The 22,639-nt window shown below is 39.2% G+C and overlaps 1 pseudogene across 1 annotated transcript; it reads right to left on the reverse strand.

The window, feature by feature from the left end:
* Positions 1-1,372: 1,372 nt before the first annotated feature.
* LOC311615309 (perilipin-2-like) lies at positions 1,373-4,758 on the reverse strand (annotated as a pseudogene). The gene is made up of 2 exons: positions 4,723-4,758; positions 1,373-2,717 (listed from the first exon to the last, which is right to left on the reverse strand). The product of its transcript is annotated as a perilipin-2-like (transcript).
* Between the last annotated feature and the right edge of the window lie 17,881 nt (positions 4,759-22,639).

Here is a 22,639-nt window from a genome sequence, read left to right on the forward strand (position 1 = left end):
AAAAAAGAAAAGAAAGGAAAAGGGCAAGACATATATGATGGTTTTTGTCCATTTTTCTACTCACTACAAAGGAAAACTTGGACTTGAAGGGTCACCTCAGGAAAACAACTAGGTTATTTATGGCCAGATACTAAAAAATATTTTTTTTCTATTTTCTGCACACTTTTATAAGATTTTATATATATTGTAGATTCATTATATAGAAATTATCACAATTTTTATTGCCTTAAGTCATTCTTTTCTAGTAGAGTATGAGCTTATCCATGCATTATTTCTAATAGTACATGCTCAAAAAATGTTCATCTCATGAATAAATGAATCAATAGGTGGTGTTATTCTGAGGTTTAGACATTCATATTTTCTTTGTGAAAACAACCCAAAAGCAACATTTGAATATATATTCAGTTCTAAGGCTAAATGCATAACCCAAGTGTTAAATCAAGTTGGCATGCTATATATTTACTATTTTAATAAACTGTATAATTTAACTCATCAGGAAATATCTCTCCTTTGCCAAAGGCAGCTCTTTCATTTAATCTTATCACCTGGTTAAAAAGAGTGTTTTGTGATTCCTGAATGAATTCAGCTTGTTTTCCCCTGAATGCAGCCAAATTTGAGAGGATGGCAGAGATAAATATGACAAAGAGAAGAATGCAACCATGAACTTTTACAAAATAATTATGAATTCAGTTAACTGTTCAGTACTAGACATTATTGGAAAAGAGCCTTGTAATGCCACATAAAATGAAAAATGTCACAAAATCCTGAAACCAATACATTTTTTAAATTTCAAAAATACCTCGTTAACATAAAATGTGCCAAGTACAAGTACATTATATTGGTTGCCTTTGAATATAAAAGTATATATCTATATAAAAGAAAGTATATATATATATATATATATATATATATATATATATATATATATATATATACCTGCTCATGTATTTATACAGAATATTATGTGCTTTCTTTATTTGCCATTCTTTTTTTTCTTTTTCTTTTTGCAGTAAATTTACAGGAGGCATTCCTTATAAAAAAAAAATAAAATAAAAGTGTATTTTATTTGGTCTGAGGCCTACTCAGACCAAACTGGAGTAGATACCAGTTCACATCATAGCCCACGTGAAGATGTTTTTATTCAGTACAGACAGACAGCAACAGTGGCAACAGAATGAGACCATAAATGCAGTGTAACTTTTGTGACCTTTGACTAGGCTCTGACCAGTGTATCTTTCTTTTCTTACCAACCAGGTAAACAAAATGCCTCATCAGCTAAGGCCAGAAACTTTAAAGATCTTAATCGGGTTGGAAATGACTATAATGAAGAGGTCCTTTTTTCTAGCTAGCTGTTTCCTCAATTCAGAGTTGTCTAGCAGGTTAATTGCAACATAACAGAAGATGTCTGGCGGCACCATGCACTGGTGACAGGGACAGGATTAATGTATTTTATGCTCAGTTTGCTGGGTCTCCTGGTTGGTTGTGTCCTTCTCTGCAACACGGTGCTGAGTATTCTGAGACTGATCATCTGAGGATAGAGGGGACCTACCAGCCAGTTGAGGGGTGTGTTGTTAACAAGCCAATCCATCACATTATCTAAAGACTTATTTTCTGTGGCTGCCCCTTGCTAGCAGTGAGGAAGCATTTCAGAACACTGAGTAGATGTTACCAGCTATCACCCCCAAATGACTGGCCTAATCTGGAATGTTCTGTTGTGGCCCTTGGATGTTGGACAGGAGGGTGGAGCACGTGGTCTGCAGCCGCTGGGCCAAGCTTCCTGCAATAGCAAGAGTAGTGACTCAATGTGCTCAGCACAGTGGGATTCATCCATGTCATCATAGCTGATGTTTCTCTTCCACTCCACCAGGAGAGGTAGAACTTATCCTGAGCATCCTGAATTATCTGGTTGGCACTCTGTACCTGTTTCCTAGCAAATTCAATCAGGTTAACAGTGGAATGGAGTTGAGAAATGGTCTCCTGGCTTTTTTGCTTAGCTTCTTTCACCCTGCCGAGAGCCTGCTGGTAGGCATGTGAGTGGATCTTGGTAGACAGAGATCCCAGCCTAATATAATAACTTGCCTTCTGAACAGTTTCAAATCCTTCCACCTTTTTTGCTTCTTTTTTGTGTTCTTCCTCAGTGAGAGGGAAGTACTGGTCTACTAGAAACTCTGATGTGCTTAGCACATTTTCCATTCCACTGCTCACCAGCTGCATCATCCACCTGCCCATGACCGTGTTAATGCTGTCATTGACCACGGACTTGGTCTTCTCCACACTGCCAGTCACGGCTTGTTTGGCCTTGTCCACCCCCCCCAGTGACCGTGCTAGTGACGGAATCGTTGGCCCTAGTCAGGGTCGGTTGTTGTCACAGCATTTTTGCCCGTCACTACACTTCTGGCATTGGCATCAACCTGCTTTGTTGGCTGATTCAGAATAGACAGTTTCTCCTCCATACTGTCTAGCCCCATACAGGCATAGTTATTGGCAACAGCAATTTGTGGCTTTAGCTTCTGGGTGATGGGCTGAGCACTCAATCACAGGCACCAATATGATGGTCTCTACACCCTTCTCCACCATCTCACACACAGACTTCAAGTAAGGATACTGATTTTTTGTGCTGATGTAAGGCGAGGAGATGAGGCCATATGTGGAGCTCACCAAGGTAGGTGGGCCACCCTTGTCACCACAATTGCTTGTGGATCAATTGCAACAGATACCTTTTTTTAAATTTCTTTATTGATTAAGATATTACATGTGTTTTTATCCCCCCATTGCCCCCCCCACCCTCCCACTCATGCCTGTACCCCCTGTTGTCTGTGTCCATTGGTGAGGCTGATATGCATGCATACAAGTCCTTTGGTTGATCGCTCCCCCTTACCCTCACCCTCCACTACCTTCCCTCTGAGATTTGACAGTCCAATCTATGCTTCTCTGTCTGAATCTTTTGTTCATCAGTTTATGTTGTTTATTATATTCCACAAATGAGTGAGATCATGTAACATTTATCTTTCTCTGTCTGGCTTATTTCCATTTTCTTCCTGGAGATGGAGAGAGAGCAGGCAAGAGGCGAAGATCATACAGGTCACAAACACCAGGCTCCAGCAACCCTTACAGCAGGGGTCCTCAAACTTTTTAAAGTGGGGACCAGATCACGGTCCCTCAGAGAGCTGGAGGGCCGGACTATATGAACTACTAATTCCTACTGTAACACTTTGGCTGCGCTCACTGCCCAAAAAACCTGGCGGGCAGGATCAGACTCCCCTGGGGGCTGCATGTGGCCCGCGGGCCGTAGTTTGAAGACCCCTGCACAGCATTGCACCATTAACTCTTCATAACACTGAGGATTAAAAGAAAAGGAAAGAAAAGAAAAGAAAAGAAAAGAAAAGAAAAGAAAAGAAAAGAAAAGAAAAGAACAAAACAAAAAATTTTCCATGGAAGCCATTTAGTTCATTTTTCTAGGTTGTTAGGAGAATGTAGTAAGTATGAGTTTACAATATTCAAATATAAACTAAATTTCAAACAATAAAATAAGCTGGCATAACTGAATATATTCTGCTTAAAAGCTGGGTGGCAAAATACTTCTCTTACTTAAAATAGTGCTAACTATTCTCATGAGCAAATACTTAGTTCTGCTATTAAAATAAATATATATACTAGTGGCCCTGTGCACAAAATTTGTGCACAGGGGGAGAGTGTTCCTCAGCCTGGTCTATACCCTCTCCAATCTCGGACCCCTTGGGGGATGTCTGACTTCCATTTTAAGCCAGAGATCAGTCCTAAACCCGCAGGCTGACAACCCTCTCACAATCCGGGATTGCTGGTTCCTAACTGCTTGCCTGACTGCCTGATTGCCTCCTAACTGTTTCCTTGCCAGCCTGATTAACACCTAACTACTCCTCTGCCAGCCTGATTGTCCCCAACTATCCTCCCCTGTTGGCCTGATCACCCCTAAGGTTTTTTTAGTATAGATATGACCCTTCACAGAAAATTTCACTAACCCTGCTTTACAATATGGACTTGATGATTCAATCATTGGGGCCAGACACCAAGGTTTCCTTTCTTTGAATAGTGGAGGAAATAATTATCTTGTCTTTAAGTTGCCCTGAAATTCAAATGAGATAATGACTTAGAAAAGTATAAAAGCACCATATAAGGACAACGGTCTTTTAAATGTACTAAAAAGACAATAAAGTGGTAAAATGAAAACACTATTTTTATTTTCCCCTTTCCTTCCTTTACAGCCTTTATTTAAACTTTGAAATATATAAAAATTTCACTCCTATTGTCATTTGTTTACATTCAATATTATTTTGTATTGGTTTCAGGTTTTATATTAGTTACAGAATAGTGGTTAGACAATCATGTACTTTACAAAGTGTTCCCCAATATTTCCAGTACCCACCTGGCATCATACCATCATTACATCACTATTGATTATATTCCCTATTGAAGTGACAATGAGTTTACAGGTTCCTTCCAGTCTTTCTTTTGTGTTGTTTGCCTTTCCTTTTCTTTCTCACTTCTTCCCTCATTTTCCTTACATAGTATCTTGATTGGCCATCAAAGCTCAGTGAAGGCACTAAGACATGCTTGATCCATTTACAGACCAGGAAACTGAGGCCATTCCAGTTGGCTGTGGAACTTGACTCAGTGCCCTGGGAGCCCTCAGAGCCATGCTCTCTGCCCTTCCTAAGGGACAGCCACCCAGCAAACAGAACAAACCTTCCAGTCAGGCTTCCGAGCCTCTTTCTCAAGCATCTCTTCATCATGACCCTCCACATTATTTCCTCTCCCCGGTCCCCCGCCCCTATTCTTTACTGCCCTCCCCTTCTCCAGAGAATGTTTAAGGCTTCGCATTCACTGCGCAGCCGTGTTCTGCCGTAGGGCAAGGCGGGTGCGAGCTTGCTTTTGGGCCAAGGGCTGGAGCAGGAGTCGCGGTCTCTGAAGTGTGAAGGCCGCCTGGGCAAGACTCTGTTCTCTGAATCCTGTCAGTCAGTCAGTCAGTCAGTCAGTCAGTCAGTCAGTCAGTCAGTCAGGTACCCTGCAGTGCGACAGCTCTCCACTGAGGTGGTGCTGCCCCTCAACCCCTGCCTCAGGGCTGCGGGTCCTTGCCTCTCCCCCTGGGCTTCCTTCCATGCCCCTTGGTTCCCGTCCTGGACCACCCATGTCTTGGGGCCACTGCAGAACCTTGCTCTCCGCAGGCAGAGCAGATCTCTGTTCGCTGGCCCCCCGCCCGGCCCCGAGCCCCCTCCAGTGCATCCCGCCTCACCAGGCTTTTGCCTTTGATCTATGGCATTGGTGACAGCACACTCCTAGCAAGACTGGCACCCAGAAGGGCACAGAGTCAGTTTTTTGCCCAGAATGTTAGAGGTTGCAGTAGCGTCCGCACCTCCTCTCTGTGTCACATCTTGAACGGACACCCTATGGCCCAGCCATGTGGCCTGTGAGTGATCTGGTAGATTTCGTCTCCACGAAGCTGTGGATCTGTGGCCAGAGGGCCTGCCTGGGTATCAGCAATCCCATGTCTGCATTGGTCCTGGGGCCCTGCGGGTGGGGCTTGGCACCTCCACCCTAGCCTCCCTTGGCCAGGGATGCTGTGGGCTTGGATCCCATCCCCTGGCCGCTTGGCATCTGCATATGCAAATTAACCTCCATCTTTGTTGGGTTAATTTGTATACTCACTCCTGATTGGCTGGTGGGTATTGAGGAAGTATGGTTAATTTGTATCTTTCTCTTTTATTAGTATAGACATATATATAATGAAGGTCATGAACTTCTCTTTTGTAATTTCTAATGAATATTAATAAAAATGATGACACAGCAAACTATTACCTGCCCCGCATTTTACAAAGAATGTATGTTTTATTACAAGACATGGGATATAAAAATGTTATATCCAGTGTCCTTGCACTATTATATGATGATATATGCAAAAATACAAGCAAATTAAATGCTTGTTTTATCCTCAAATGTTCATAGTGGGTTTAGTAGAAAGTAGATGAGCTAAAATACTAGTAAGAATTAAAAAAAAAAAAAAGAATCCCAATAGAGATGACAACATGTATAAACATAAGGAAATAATAGCATCATGGCACTATGGCAAAAGATGCTTTCTTATAGAGTGTGCATACATTTTTTGTAGAGGTGGGTTTAGAGATAAGAGCTTTTCACTTCTTACAATCCAGATGGACCCCCTTCTGTGGCCTAAAATTAAAAACAAAAATAAAGGAAAATGAGAGAGAGATGAGTTTGAAAAAAGTCATTTGGAATTTTTTTTTGTAACTATATTGTTCCAATTTCTGTATCTTTCATTACATGGCTTTCTTTGCTATGAATATCTATATATGTCCAAATATTTCTTTTTATGAGGACATCAACCATTGAAAATAGGGCCCTCTATAATCCAATATAACCTCATCTTAACTTTTTACATCATCAAGACTCTATTTTCAAATAAAATTTATTTTCTTAGGTACCAGGGTAAATATATTATACATGAAGGGGAGAGGAGAACATAATTCAACCCCAAGATAGATCAAGGGAATTTTCATGAAATTGCATGGCAAAGATCTATCTGCATTGTGCATATGCAGAGTCCAAATTTATCTCACCTGTCTGAAAAAGAATCGACAATGTGAGTGATAAGTTAAAAAGTAATTTCAACTGGTTCAATTCTCATCCCTTAAAAATACAAATGAAATACTCTTTTTCTAGAAGCATTCATTCAACCTAATATGAAACTACCACAGAGAAACAGAAACAAAAGCAAAATCAAACAAACACAAGCAGTTATTAAAAACCATATCATGAAATGAGCCCCCATTTGGGAGTACCAGCTGACAGTGAATTCAAGATTAGTATGTTTAGATTCTTCCCATCTCTGCATTGTCCTGGCTTCCCAAGGTGCACTTTTTTCATGGACCCTAGAAGTAAGGATTTCTATTTTCTGGTACCAATCACATTTCAGTCCTGGAATAGTGTTCTTTTTATGGGCATCAACAAATCTTACTTTAATATATCCCTCAGATTCCCATAGTGATTTCCTTAGGTCAATGCCCTATATAGTCATTTCTTTAATAAACCAATTTTCTATTGCATTCTTGCCTGGCTGCATGGCCAGGTCATTGACCATTTCCCATGAGTCAGTAAAAACTCAAGCTTAGAGGCAAGCAGCATGCAATTTTAGCCTACAAAGCTGACCAGTTTTAACCTTTTACAGAGTGGTAGCCTTCCAAGCAGGATGCTATCCATTCACCTTGGAACTGCCTTCCATAAACCAGGCAGCTCTTGGTTGGTTGGTTAATCAAGAGTTATTTATAGCTTACCACTCACATGGGAGTAGGATTGGGCGTATCATCAGGTTATTCCAAAGTTGGTCCTAGGGAAAGGAGTCTACCTGTTTGTGAATACATTGAGTAAGTACAACTTTGCTTCCCCCATGTGTAGCATGTTTCTCAAGAAACAATTTCCACATTATTATGGAACATGTCTGGGCACTGTCCTTCCCATTGGGGTGTTTCTTTTACATCACATCCAGGATATTATGGGTGTTCCAGGTTTCAAGATTATCTATGCCATTCATTCATTGGGTCAGTTTGACTAAATATCTGCTAGCAAGCTTATAATTGCCCTCAAATGGAAATTCTCTGAACCAAATTCCAGCAGTTATTGCTGTTAGTACTCAGAGGCTTTTTCCATAAGCCGCTGTCTCCATAAAGACTCCAGGATGCTTTTCAAGTAGTTTTATTGATTAGAATTAGCAATATTCCCGGATGTCAAATATTTATCCCCCAAAATCCAAATAAACCAAAGAGATATTGGTATTCCAACATGTTTTGACCAAAAGCATTTTTTTTTCTCTCTCTCTCTCTCTCTCTCTCTCTCTCTCTCTCTCTCTCTCTCTCTCTTTCTTTTTTTCTTTTTAGAGGACATTGAGTAAAGCTGGGAAACAAGGAATAGCTTAGGATAGAAGAAACAACAGGAGAGCCTTGGTGGGCTGCTTTGGCTCATTGGGAAGTCAGAGAAAAGGGGGGCCTTGAGACAGGTTCAGAGGGCTAGCCTGGATGAGCTGCCACTGTTGCCCATTGTTCCCCTGATTGCAAGACCCCTGCAGTCCCTTAGACTCTAAGGCTTAGAGGTTAGGAGATGCATGCCTGTGGAGGAAGAAGAGGGGACAAGGAGAGGCACAGATGTGCTCCTTGGAGGGAGAGCACATTTCCAACAAGCATCTTTACACTAACACCTGTGTGTGCTCAGGTTTTGGCATGAACATCTTTGGGAGCTGTTATTCAGCTTACCGCATACAACTTTTGACTTGCACATTTATTTTCTAAAAATGTTTATATACATGATTTTTAAAAAATTTATAGAATATAAATGTTAAAACTTTCATTTATTCATTAAACATCTGCTAAATGTCCATGAAACAGGGGTTATATGTAAATTATTTTTAGGCTAAACAATTGTATTTTTCTAACTATTTTACAAATGTACATGTAAAATATATTTTTAAAGGATTAAATTGATAGTGGCTTAATACAAATAAAACATTACACACTCTTGGGAATTGTACATTTAAGAGAGGACTATTCCTTAGCATTTAATTTGTGTTTGTGATATTAGGATGTTTAAAAATATTTTAATTAAAACTATACAGATCATAAATTTTAATCAGTTTAACTTAATACTAAAAATTATGTGAGTAGCATAGAAATCATTTTACTGTTCTTTTTTTTTCCCCAATTGCCATCACAAGTTCAGGAAACAATCTATCACTTTATTTTTTCTATTAATTCTTGCCACCCTCTTCTCACCTTGCCAGTAAGTAGAACCCTGGTTCCACTCACATAACCCTGCCCAGACCCATCCATTTTTTTCACATAAATTTAGAATAATGATTCCTACCCCATAGTGTTGTTGTGGGGAATAAATTAATTAATAAATGTATAAGATTTGGAAGACTTTAAGTGCTCAGTAAATGTTAATTGATAACATATCTTCTGTATTAAAAGGCAATAATTATAATTGTGACAAAACACTAGGTTATTAGGAAAAGAAACAGAAATTTGATTGTCATATTTTAAGATGCATTCAGTTATAATGTAATTTCAGAATTTATATTGGTGAAGTGAATAAAAAATGTTTACTATGTGGTAAGTGCCCAATATCCATAATAATTATTTCCATTATATGTGATATTAAGAACTGATTTTATGAGACTAATATAATCATGATTCAAAACTCATAAGGACAGTATAGAAATAAAAAGTACAGATCAACTTGCCTATAAGCCTGAATCATTTTGTTGTTGCTAATCCTCACCCTAGGATATATTTTCCATTGATTTTTAAAGTGAGAGGGAGGGAGAGAAATGGAGAGAGAGAGGAATCAATTGAGAGAAACACATCGATTGATTGCCTTCTGAACACACTCCAACCAGGGCAGGGGATCAAACCTGAAACCCACATAAGTATCCTTGACCAGGAGTCAAACTGTGATACTTTAGTGCATGGAATGATGTTCTAAATACTGAGCAAACACTGGCCATGACTGAGCCATGTTTTTAATTAAACTATTAGCTAATTGTTTCCAATGCTTTATTGAAATAATAACTAAAAAAAGATTTACCCCAGGAATAAGTGTATCAGAAAAGCCAATCCCTATAAGATGTTCCACAACAAAATAAAACAGAAAACCATATTGTTACAAAGCATTTGATAGCATTTAATAACTACTTATTATGAAAAGTTTTAGAAAAAGAAAATGAATAAAGGCTTATTTCTGCATCTGATTAAGGTTATTTGTGTAAAGCTTATTATATATAATGAAAATAGTTTTAAAACATTATACTTATAATTGGGAAAAATAAAAATTGATAACATTCAGTGATAATATTTAAAACATTTAAAATGTAGTCCAAAATTAATATCAAACATTCAGATCTAATATAATTAAGTTTAACTGGAGTATATCAGCTGATTACCCATCTTGTTTGCCCGAAAGTATTGAGGATCTCAACAATGAAATGAGACAAAAATGTAAACACCCTCATCATTTCACCTAGAAAACCTAATACCGTATGCAAATTATTAGAAATATCAAGTTCAGAAAGGTAATTAGATATCTAACAAACAGAATAAATTAGCACCAATGCTCCTTTCTGGTATTTAATAGGTAATATGCAACATTTACCACAGCTGCAAAAATTATGATTAAATAGTATACTAAAAAATAAACAAATCTTTATAACATTAAAATGACATCAATTATCATTGACTTAGATTATAAATTTAATAGAAATTCAATAATAATCCCAGCAAAGACACGTCAATTGGGATTTGAAAAATTACCTCACTATTTAGGGAATTATACATTAAATAATAAAATTATTTCAAAAGAATAAACTATAAGTGAGAAAACAATTATAAAAAGAAAAAAATCTAGGGTTCCAGTCAAGATTGTGGCATAGGTAAATGCCATTCTCACATTCACCCACAAGCACATCAAAATTATAGAACAACCATCATTCAGAACTGCCTAAAATCTAACTGAAAGGAAGTCTTACAACTAAGAAAATCAAGAAGCCACATCAAAAGTGGCAAAAGCAGTGGAGACACAGAACAGGGTGGAACCACAGCCATGTGTGACAGATAAGAATCCAGAGGGATATCTCGGCTGTAGAAGTAACTCCTGAAAAGAAAGGGGTCTCAGTTCCACACCAAGACACCCTTCCCAGGTGTCCAGTTCCAGGAAGACAAGTCCCTATAATAACTTCTGGCTGTAAAAACCAGCAGAGATTATATATGTATGAAAGAGAGGGCTGCTAGATACCAGACCATTTTCTCTTAAAGGTTCTGTGCATGGACTTACTGGACCTGAACCCTGTGCTGGGGCAACAGCTCAAAAGGCACCTAGGGCATACAGAAAAGAAATGAATTATCTGACATCCGGATGAAAGCTGGAGGGTGAAAACAGACTCCACTTTACCTTTTCTGAAGTCCCCTTTCCCCACAGAGCTGGAAAGCGGGCACCATATCTTAGTTTCCATCAACCTATCTACACTTCCCCCTTGCCCTGGTGATTCCTGGGACTGTATCCTACCCAACTGGCTGGCCCACCCAAGCTTTTTCTAATGGCCTTTTCATACAAATTGACTTCTCTGGCTCCTGCAGGCATTCTAAAATCTCTTAAACAAGTAGCCTCAGCCTCAACAAGCCCATACCTCTAACTAAATGGCCCTGGGACTGGCACTAGCAGCTGGATCCAGCCTTGGTTCACATCTTGGCCTCTCCTGGGCATGTCCAAGCCCAGCACAAGTAGAAGCCATTTGCAAATTGCTCTGTAGCTCATGCCAGGTGGTCTGAGACAGGGGACAGGTGATGGTTAACCTTGGCCTAGAATTTCTGGGAGGCCCCAATAACAGCCCACCTAGTGGACAGCTTCAGACAACATTAATGCAATACCCAAACACCTCCACAAGTGAAACATTGAATGGGAGCATTCAGAGGGACCCAAGCCCCACTGAAGTAAGTCCTGCTCCATGGAGTTGGTCTCAACCCAGTTTATCTTCCACGATGATTGCAACCAATCTTTTTTTCTTTTTTTAGAGGAAAGCATGAACGCAGTCCCCCACTACCACAAATTATGCAGTCAATTTTCCCACATGTGGAGAAATCGCAGGGGTCAGCACATCCCGAGTGGAATAGAAAAGCCTCACCCTGGGAAAACCACCTTTGTGATCATGGTATCTCCCCTGCTAGGTAAGTATTGTAACCAATCTTAATCTTCACAGCCAATTTTATGTGAATAATTTCTACCATCAGGTGGCAACAGCAATTAATGTTCAACTATAAGAGGGTGTGCATATACACACTAGGGTTTCACCTGAATTGCCCAGCTCAGGTGAACATGGAGGTCGTGCCACTAGATGCTACAGGACACCTATTTTGTGAGGCCCATCTAGTAAGCCCGGGAGATGTAGCAGCTCTACCTAATATATAGAAACAAACACAAGGTGGCAACCAAAATTAGCAGACAAAGAAATATCTCCCACATGAAAGAACAGAACAAAACTCTAGAAAAAGAACTAAAGGAAATGGAGACAAGCAATCTACCAGATACAGAGTTCAACACACTGGTTATAAGGATGCTTAGTGAACTTAGGGGAAAAGTGGATGAACTTATTGAGAGCATAATCAAAGGATAGGAAACATAACAATGGAGATAGGAAAGATTTTTTTTAATGTCAGAAAGAAAGAACACAATAACTGAGTTGAAGAAAACATTATAAGGAATCAACAGTGGGATAAATGAAGCAGAAAATCAAGTAAGAGAATTAAAAGATAAGGAAATAAAACAGAAAAAAGAAAAAAATAATTTTAAAAAATTGATCCTTTGGGACAACTTAAAGCACACCAACATTCACATCATGGAAATGCTGGAAGGAGAAGAGAGAAATCAAGGAATTGAAAACTATCTATATTAATAAAAAGGTAATATGCTAATTAGACCGGGAGACCTTCCTGACAAAGCCAGGTGGTGGGGCTGAGGCAATTAGGGTTGATCAGGCCAGGAGGGGAGGGCAGTTGGGGGTGATTAGGTTGGTGGGGGAGGGGCAGTTGGGGGCAATGAGGCTGTCATGGGGGGGCAGGTGAGGGTGAGCAGGCTGGCAGGCTGGCAGACAGAGTGGTTAGGGGTGATCAGGCAGACAGGCAGGTGAACGGTTAGGAGCCAGTGATCCCCGATTATGAGAGAGATGTCCAACTTCCTGTTGGGATTGGACCTAAACTGGCAGTTGAACATCCCCTGAGGGGTCCCAGAAGGACACCCCTTTTCCTCCCCCACCCTGCCCCCATGCATGAATTTCATGTACTGGGACACCAGTGTGAAATAATAATGATAGAAAAGTTCCCTAACTTTATGTGAAGGAAATAGACAATCAAATTCAGAACTACAGAGTCCCAAACTAGATGAAGCTGAAGAGGCCCACACCAAGACACATCATAATTAAAATGGAAAAGGTTAAAGACAAATAGAGAATTAAAATATCTTATCTAATAAAGAGGGAATATGTAAATTTACCATCACATCATAACAAAAATGGCTGCACCCACAACAGAGGCAGAGATCCATAAAAACAAGATGGTTATGCCTACATTGGAGGCCAAGTTCCCATAACAAGTCTTAATGAGCAATCAGCAAGGACTTGAGGTTGGGTGGCACTGGGCCAGGGCAGGGGGCCTCAGGCTGTTGCCCCCCACCATGTGGTGGGGCTTGACAAAGGACCTCAGGCTGTGAACCCTGCCCTGGCCTGAGCCAGGGGACCTCAGGCTGTGAACCCTGCCTGGCTCCAGGGAGAGGAAGAGAGAGATACAAACATCAATGATGAGAAAGAATCATTATTGTCTGCCTTCTGCATGTCCCACACTGGGGATAGAACCCACAACTCAGGCATTTGCCCTTGACCAGAATTGAACCTGGGATTCTTCAGTCCACAGGCCAACACTCTACTCACTGAGCCAAACCAGCTGCTAGGGCAATACAAAGATAAAATTTTAAAAGCAATTAGTTACTTACAAGGGAGCTCCCATAAGACTGTCAGCTGATTTCTCAACAGAAACCTGGCATGCCAGAAGAGATTAGCAAGAAATATTCAAAGTGTTGAAAAACAAAGACCTACAACCAATATTACTCTACCCAGCAAAGTTATTTAGAATAAAAGGACAAATAAAGAGCTTTATAGACAAGAAAAACCTAAAGGTGTTCATCACAGCTAAACCAGTATTACTGGTACATGAAATATAAAAGGGTATTCTTTAAGAAGAAGAAAATGATTAAAAATATAACAATAAAATGGCAATAAATACATATCTATCACCAATTACTTTAATTGCAAATGAATTAAATGCTCCTATCAGAAGATATATGGGGGCTAAATGGATAACAAGACAAACCCTTACATATGCTGTCTATAAAAGAATTATTTAAGATCAAAAGACAGAGACTGATTGTAAAGATATTTCAAGGAAATATAAACAAACAAATAACAAAAAGCTGAAGTAGCAAACTATACTTTATAACAAAGGCTATATAACAAGAGACAAAGAACCCAGCAATTCCACTTTTGGGTATTTATCCAAAGAAACCCAAAACACCACATCAAAAAAGGCATATACATTCATATATTCATTGTGTCATTAACTAAAATATGTAAGCAATGTAGGTATTTCATCTGTAGATGAATAAATAAAGAAGTGGTGCATATATATACAATGGAATATTACACAGCCATAAAAATGAATGAAATATTGCCAATTGCAATAATTGGATGGGGTAAGAGAGTATTGTGCTAAGTAAAATAAGTCAGGCAAGAAAGACAAATGCCATATAATTTCACTTATATTGATATATGAAATCTAACAAACAAAAATAATGAACAAGCAGAACATAAACACATTCATAGATACAGAGAACATTTTGATTTCTAGATGGAAGGAGTGTTGGGGGGGGATGAGTGAAACAGGTAAAGGGAATAAGAAGTACAAATTGGTAATTACAAAATAGTCATTAGAAAGTAATTTACAGCAGAGGAAATGTAGTCAATAATATTGTAATAAGTATGTTACCTATAAAATGGGTACTAGATTTATCAGAGAGAACACGAAATAAGTTACATATGTCTAATCACTGGGTTGTTGTATGTCAACTCTAATTGAAAAATAAAAAATTATTTTTAAAGTAAAACAAATACTTTTATAGGATTAAGGTGGGTAAAGTTGTTTTTACTTAAAAGGGAAAATATGCAAGAGCAAAGGAAATATGTGATTTTAATCACATAAATATTAATGATTTATTTTCTATAAAGCACACTTTAATAAACAGATAAATGTAAATGACCAAAAGATTTGTCAAAGATACCCTGTTTCCCCGAAAATAAGACAGTGTCTTATATTAATTTTTGCTCCCAAATATGCACTAGGTCTTATTATCAGGGGATGTCTTATTTTTCCATGAAGAAGAATACGGTACACATTTATTGTTAAATGAAAATAAAGGAAATTTATTACCTGTATACAGTATGGTAGTACGGTAATTGTCAACACAAACCAGACAAACTGTGAATCCTACAGTATCAAGAATTTACTCATTTCTTCAATGACAATCATGTCATCATCTTCTGGAACATCATCATAACAATCCAATTTCTGAATTTCCTGGTGAATTTCTTGTGACTCCATCTCTTTCAGAATCAGTGGACCAAATCTCTCATGTTTAGCAATAGCACTGTCTTTAAATGAGTACTTCTTGTCAAGGTAGCCTGCTCGCAGTGCATTTGCAATGCAACTGTCAGTGATTTTCTCCCATGAATTCTTCACCCAAGTCACAACTTCTTACAGTTTAGGTTTCACAAACTTCCCATGCTGATTTCTCTCCATTCTATTTTCAATGTAGTCATTAATTTCCATGCGCAAATTGTCTTTGAATGGCTTGTTTATTGCAATTTCAAGAGTTTGGAGATAGGCCGTCATTCCTGCGGGAATTATTATGTGATCTATTTTTCTTTCGTGAAGAAATGTCTTCATGTCTAGCGCGGTGAGTGCTGGCTGCATCCCAGACTAGCAGACCTCTTTGGCTCCCTCGCATAACAAGCGGCAGCATTAAATTGACCCACTTCCATATAACTGCTGTGTGGCCCAGGCTTTTTCAGTTTCAAGAATAAAATCGCCCAAAACATGTTCAATCTTTTTCTTCTTGCCCTTAGAAATGATTAAAGGTGGGATTTTAGTGCCATCCAGACAAATTGCCAAAATACAAGAAACACGTGCACTTTCATAAGCAGTGGAGGGAATGTACACTAAGGAGGCAACCCGCTGTTCAATTGTTGTTTGAGATGATTGGCCCATAAACACAGCAGTTTCATCCATAGCAATCATGTTGGAAAGATTGTATTTAGAGAAGTCAGCATCATCAATAAAGGACTTGAATGCAAGTGCTCACTTAATAACTTGAGTATCTTCCAACCTAAACAATGTTGTGGATTTCTTAAAGACAGTTCACTTCGCTGAAGGAAATTATCCAGCCAGTGCTGTGATGCTTTGAAGTCTTCGGGGGCTATGTCAAATTATGGTGCAATTGCAAGGGCAAATTCTTGAATCTGAGCCCTATTCACAACCAAAGCCTCTGCTCTCCTGTCAACAACCCATTCACAGATCAGGTCTTCCAGCTCGGAAAACCTTGGAAAATAATGGTTGCCGACCTGATCCATACTTGTGCTTTTTAGCATTTCCCTTGTCCACTTGTTCAATGAGGTTACCATACTCTACTCGCCATTTTCAGACAGATCAGATACTCAACCTCTTCTCTTTGCAGAAAGCGGTAATATTTTGGCCCCAAGAGTCTTCCATGATTCCTTTCTTGTACTCCACGGAGTAGCTTTTTCTTTTTGCACTCATTTCTAGGGGTAAAAAAAAAGGAATTGGGGTATCAAAGTGGGGGGAGGGGGATCATTTAAAATGACACAGGGGGATCAGAGGGGGGAATCAAAATGGCATAGGAGAATCAGAGGGGGGATTATCATTTTAGTAACCCTTTTTGATCCTCCTGTGTCATTTTGATTGCCCTCTCTGATCCTCCTGTGTCATTTTAAGTGATCCCCCTCCCCCCACCCCTGTGCCACTGAACACCTTCACCAGACATCCCCCCTACCCCTTTATCAGACATTTACCCCCTGGGGCCTGCCTGGGGACTGTCACTGGGCTTGCTGGGGCCTGGATCTGGGCTGGAGCAGGGTCTGCCTCTGACTGAGAATCTTCAGTCATCATGAGGGCGGCTGCAAGCATCAGGTAGTGTCACCAGAGACAGACCAGCACTCACCATCCTCGCCGTGTCCCATCTGCTCTAATCCTCCTGTTCTTCTATCTACACGCATCTGCGAAAGTCTCCTCCTATAAACTGATGAACCAAAGGATAGATATAGAGACAGTAAAGCAACAGCAGATTGTCAAATTACAGCAGGGAGGGTAGGGAGATCTGGGGGAGATAATAGATCAACCGAAGGACTCGTATACATGCATATAAGTACAACCAATGGACACAAAACTCTGGGGAGGGAGGGAATGTTAAAATATGTACACAGATAATAATTTAATAAAAAAGGTAAAAAAAAAAAAAAGTCTCCTCCTCTCTCCTGCCCCAGGCTCACCGCACTCTGGCCTCCAGAGTCCCCCAGTCCCTTCAGCCCCCTAGCCACCTAGGGCTGGCCCAAAGCACAAGCAAGCCTCAGATTTTGGCTGACCAGCCACCCAGGGCAGCCCAAGGCTCAGGTAACCAGGGTTGTCTGAGGCTTGCAATTCTGGCAGTGGCAACAGCAGAGGGATGATGGGGGTGTCACCTTCCCATGATCACTGGGTTGCCTCCCACCCCTGAGGGTTCCTGGACTGTGAGAGGGGGCAGGCCAGGTTGAGGGACCCCCCTCCAGTGCATGAATTTTCATGTACCAAGCCTCTAGTTGTTTTATAAGTGCCATAAAATTATCATAAAGTTAGTATATTTAATTACCTCACAATAAAAAAATGTGTATTTTTATTCCTTTCTTGCCATTCTCACATAAATATTTAAGAGCTCTATATTAAACATAAATAGAAAAGTATATTATCTTACAATTGGTTGAAATATCATACATGTATATGTATTTGTTTATATAACTATACTTTACATATATATCTTTTTATATAATCACTAGAGGCCCAGCACAATATTAAAATCACACAAGGAGGTGCTCTGCCTCCCACAGTGTGAGGAGGCACTCTGAGGGAGGCTGGGACCTGTGCCTGACCCACATAATACCAGCCAGCGCGTTGTGTCTAGTGGGGTGGACCTGTGTGTTGTGTCTCCGCTCTGGCCTGCCCCCAGCCCCAGCTTCCCTGTGGCTGCTGGGGCTGGGGGTGGCATGCAGTCCCCTCCTGCCCATCTGCACGTGCAGCTTCTCTTGAGTGGTCGTGATGCCTGGCTAATAAGCATATCACCTGTTTATATATTTAGATAGTATGCTCTCTATATATCTATATCTATAGCTATATCTATAGCTATATACAGATATATATGTATATCTATATCTATGTATAAAATTTTCCATAGAACCATAGCTTTTTCTAAAACTGACAAAGCAACTGATCTTAAATTAAAGAATAGAATACTCCATAGTCAAGAGATGAGAACATGAATGAGGCATTACTCCATAGGCCATTGGAAACTTCACTGGTGGTTTAGACAGCTGATGATTTTCAAGAAAACAAAGAGAATATGAGTTTTCCTAAAAAACTGGACCTGAGTCATGAAGTACTGTGATTGCTAGGCTCAGAAATCAATTCTCCTTGTAGGAATCCAGTGTACTTTATCCAAAATTTAAGCTACATGGAAAAGTATCTGTGAGCCAGTTAACCCTTTTTACTGACTTTTGTCTTTAGTAGCTGAATAAATACTACATGCAAACCTTTTGGTAGCAACTGAGATACTTGATGTTTCCCAGCACTACTCAGTACTAAATGAAAACACTTGAGATTCTGTGATGCAAGTTTCATGAGATAAAAAATCTGAAAACTGACCACAATTTAAACTTGCTCACCTATATTTTAACGTATGTTTTTTAAAAGCCCTGAGTTAGATGGTGTGCTTTTGGTGCAACTTAATTAATCCCTATTACTAAAACATACTAGCAAAACACTAAAATCGGTACAGTGCTATATATAAATTGTTACAGTTAGAGCTATAATATGAAATAAAACTAAAAAATGTGAATGAGCATTTACGTTAATACACATAAAAAACTTGAAAAGAAGAAAATGTGTTGTTAAAATTTTGTATTTTAAAATTTCAATTTATTTTGTAATAAATTATAGTTTGAGAAACATTAAAAATAAGATTATCTCTCATTTAGAAGAGTGCCTTTTACAGTACAGACTAAAAGGAAATGACTCCTTTGTGTCCGTGCATGGATGGCAATCTATGGATCCCTCTCCTGGATCTATGTCAAGTCAACATTAATTATTATTCTAAAACAAACTCTGAGAGCAGCAAGCCTGGCTCAGGCAGAATATGCTCCAGCCAAAAACAGAGGCATAACTGCCATCACTGTCATTCTGCTGGCTTTCAGAAATATGAGGAAAAGTGTGGAAGAGCTATTTACAAGCTCTCGAATATGTCCCTGTGGGCTACAACTCTGCAAACCAGTCAGCCAGCACATGGATGCCAGAAAGTGAGTGCAGATATGCAAAAGGTCTATCTGTTATTCTGTATCAGTCCTAGTAAATTGGAGGACAACAGATTGAAATTCAGAAAATCAATGCTTTTCACAATAATTTGGTCAATGTCTTAATTTGGGTTATCAGACCCTAACTCAATGATTTGCATGCAAATCGTTTATTTTGAACATGATTCCAGGAAACTTACGTAGGGAGTATAGAAGTGAGGTGAGGCAGGGATGGGAAATTTACTAGTTTTCTTAGGGAGAGTTATAGCAAATAGTCATAAACGTGGTGACTTAAAACAATAGAAATGTATTCTCTCACAGTTCAGGGGTTCAGATTCCAAAATGAAGATGTTGGTGGGGCCACACCTGCTCCAAGGTTCCATGATAAATCCTTCCTTGCCTTTTCCAGGTTCTGTTAGCTCCTGGAATTCCTTGCTTGTGGCAGCATACCTTCTATCCACACCTCCTTCTTCACATGACTTTCTCTCGTGTCTTTCTGCCTTTTAGGGTCTCTGATAAGAATACTCCCAGCACATTTAGGCTCTATACTTATCCATTATAATGTTATCTCAAGATACTTAACTAAAGATCTCTTCAAAGACCAATTTCCAAATAAGGTTTCATTCTGACTTTCCAGGTGATCATGACTTTGGGGGGACACTATTAAAAAGGCAGCCGCGTAAGTGTGCTATTAAGCAAGATATCCTAGAAGGTAACTGGAACTCAAACCCAATGGCAAATTCTGAAAACCAGTGGAGAACTGGAGCCTCAGAGTTACATTACACTCCCCAAAAGGGAGAGAATTGATACCAACTCCTGTCAATAATTGGTTGAGGCTTCCATGGGTGAGGGGAAAAGGGTTTGCTGGGGATTGGGAGGAGGCAGGTCCTGCTGGCCATATTTGATTGGAAAAGCTTCTGTACCATATTCCTTCATACACATATAAGAATTAAGACCTAACTAAGCCATTTTTACTGAGGAGAGTAGGCCATATCTAGCAAGAGTGTTGAGGCAGAGAAAAGATATAGAATTCCTAACCTACAGTGAAATTTTCTTATATGCAAATCTAGACATTGAAGTAGTTATTAGAATTGACATTTTTATAACAGAAAAATATCTTATGATCCCAAAGAAAGAACACTATTCAAAGGGAGAGAAGCATATTCTTGGAATCCTGAGTTATTGTAACTAGAGAGACTCTTTGCTCGTAGATGGTTTAAGGTAGATCTTATTTATTTATATATACATGGTAACCAATTACAAACTTCTAATAATCAGCTTTCAATTTGGAAAAACAACTTGTGTTCTTTGCCTGCCATTTCTTCTCCTTTTTGAAAAAGTGTCTGAATTTTCTTTGGGAAATATCAATTTGTAGTGGCTTTCCTACCAAATGCTCTGAATTCCTAGTCATGAAGCAGAGGGCCTTGTCAATAACCAAAATGAGTCATATGAAAAAGTGTGATTGACTGAAAGAAAGAAACATAACTCAGATTTGCCAATAAGTTTATATACAGCCATCTCCTTGTACATAGTGCTTAGTGGAGGGAGGGTAACATAAGGTAAGGTGATTTGAATGGAGTGAGTCACAGAAAATGTTTTAAGTGATAAGTAACTACCTCTTGGCAGTTGTGGTGGTTAATTTTATATATCAACTTGACTAAGCCATTGTGTGCCTATACATTTCCTAAAACATCATTCTAGATGTACATGAAGGTGTTTCTGGATGACTTTATAGACTGAGTACAGCAGATTGCCCTCCCTAAGTGAGTGGACTGCATCCAGTCAGTTGAGGGCCTGAATAACATAAAAGAATCACTGTCTCCAGGGTAAAAGGAAACTCTTATCTATTAGCCTTGAGCTGGAGATTGTTTCTTCAGAACCAAATTGAAAACATCAGTCTTTCCTGGGCCCATAGGTGGCCTGCATTTGGGATGGAACTGTGCCAGAAGCTCTCCTGGGTCTCCAGTTTACTATCTGCAGATAGATCTTGGGACCATGTGACTCTATCATCATGCAAGCCAACTCCTTACATCTATATCTATAGCTATAATTATAGTTATACTAAAGGCCCATTGCACAAAGATTTGTGCAATAGGCCTTCCTTCCTCTGGCTACTGGCACCAGTTTTCCTCCAGCACCCAGGACCTAGGCCTACACTCTGTCCACAGTGGAGAAGCCAAGCCTCGAGGCTAGGCTTTTCCATTCTGGCAGCAGCAGAGAAGCCAAACTTCTTCAGTCTTCAGTCTTCAGTCTTCACTCTGTGCCTGCATATGCAAATTAACCCACCATCTTTGTTGTGTTGATTTGCATGCTCACTCCTGATTGGCTGGTAGGTGTCATGGAGGTATAGTCAATTTGCTTATTTCTCTTTTATTAGTGTAGATCTACATGTACGTCTTTCTTTCTCTATATATAAACACATGCACAAGTAAGTTTACATTTGTAAGTATGAAAAACACCATGTATTCTTGAATTATTATTTGTTAATTATTGTACTATTTTTTATACATCAACTGTAAACCAAATTTTGCCCTCTCCTGTATATGTATGTGTGTTTATATGCATACTAGAGGCCTGATGCATGAAATTTATGCAAGAGTGGGCCTTCCTTCCTCTGGCTGCTAGCACTGGCTTCCGTTGCAGCCCCATTTTTGTTCGGGCAGATATGTTCGGGCAGAAGTTTCCCAGACTTCATGTCTCTCCTGTTAGTCAATCTCCATTTACCAATCCCATGATGCTTTACATCCTATTATCACTGTTGAATTTGGAATGAAGCTCAGTTTTGTACTGGGGTTTCTTTTCCCTTGTTGAAATTGTCCTGAATAAAAATTGCTTTCACCACTATAACTTCTGTTGGGCTCTACTATTGATTTTGTTTTTCTGGAGTACCCTGACCGAGACAGATTTTGGTAGTACTGAGAAATGCTGTAACAAATACCTTAAAAATTTGAAAGTGTATTTGAAAATAGGTAATGGGTAGAGACTGGAAAAGCTTAAGATATATGCTTATAAAAGCCCAAGATTTCATGAAGGGGATGATGGGTAGAAATGTGGACATTAAAGAATTTTCTGAGGAGGTCTCAGATGGAAATGAGAAACAGTTTTGTGGAAACTGGCAATCCTAGTTATAAAGTAGCAAATTTGACTTAATTGTGTCCTAGTCTTTTGCATAAGGTAAAACTTGTGGACCATGAAATTGGATATTTAGCTAAGGAGATTTCTAAGAAAAGTATTGAAAGTGTAGTCTGGATACTTCTGACTGCATATAGTAAAATGTGAAAGAAGAAACATAAATTAAATAAGGAATTTTTAAGCAAAATGGAATGAGAACTTGAATATTTGGAAAATTATCAATCCATATTGCAAAAATGCTAGGAAGCCATTCTGAAGAGA

Source organism: Pipistrellus hanaki (genome assembly GCF_964339955.1).
Source record: "Pipistrellus hanaki genome assembly, chromosome: 2".
NCBI lineage: Eukaryota > Metazoa > Chordata > Mammalia > Chiroptera > Vespertilionidae > Pipistrellus > Pipistrellus hanaki.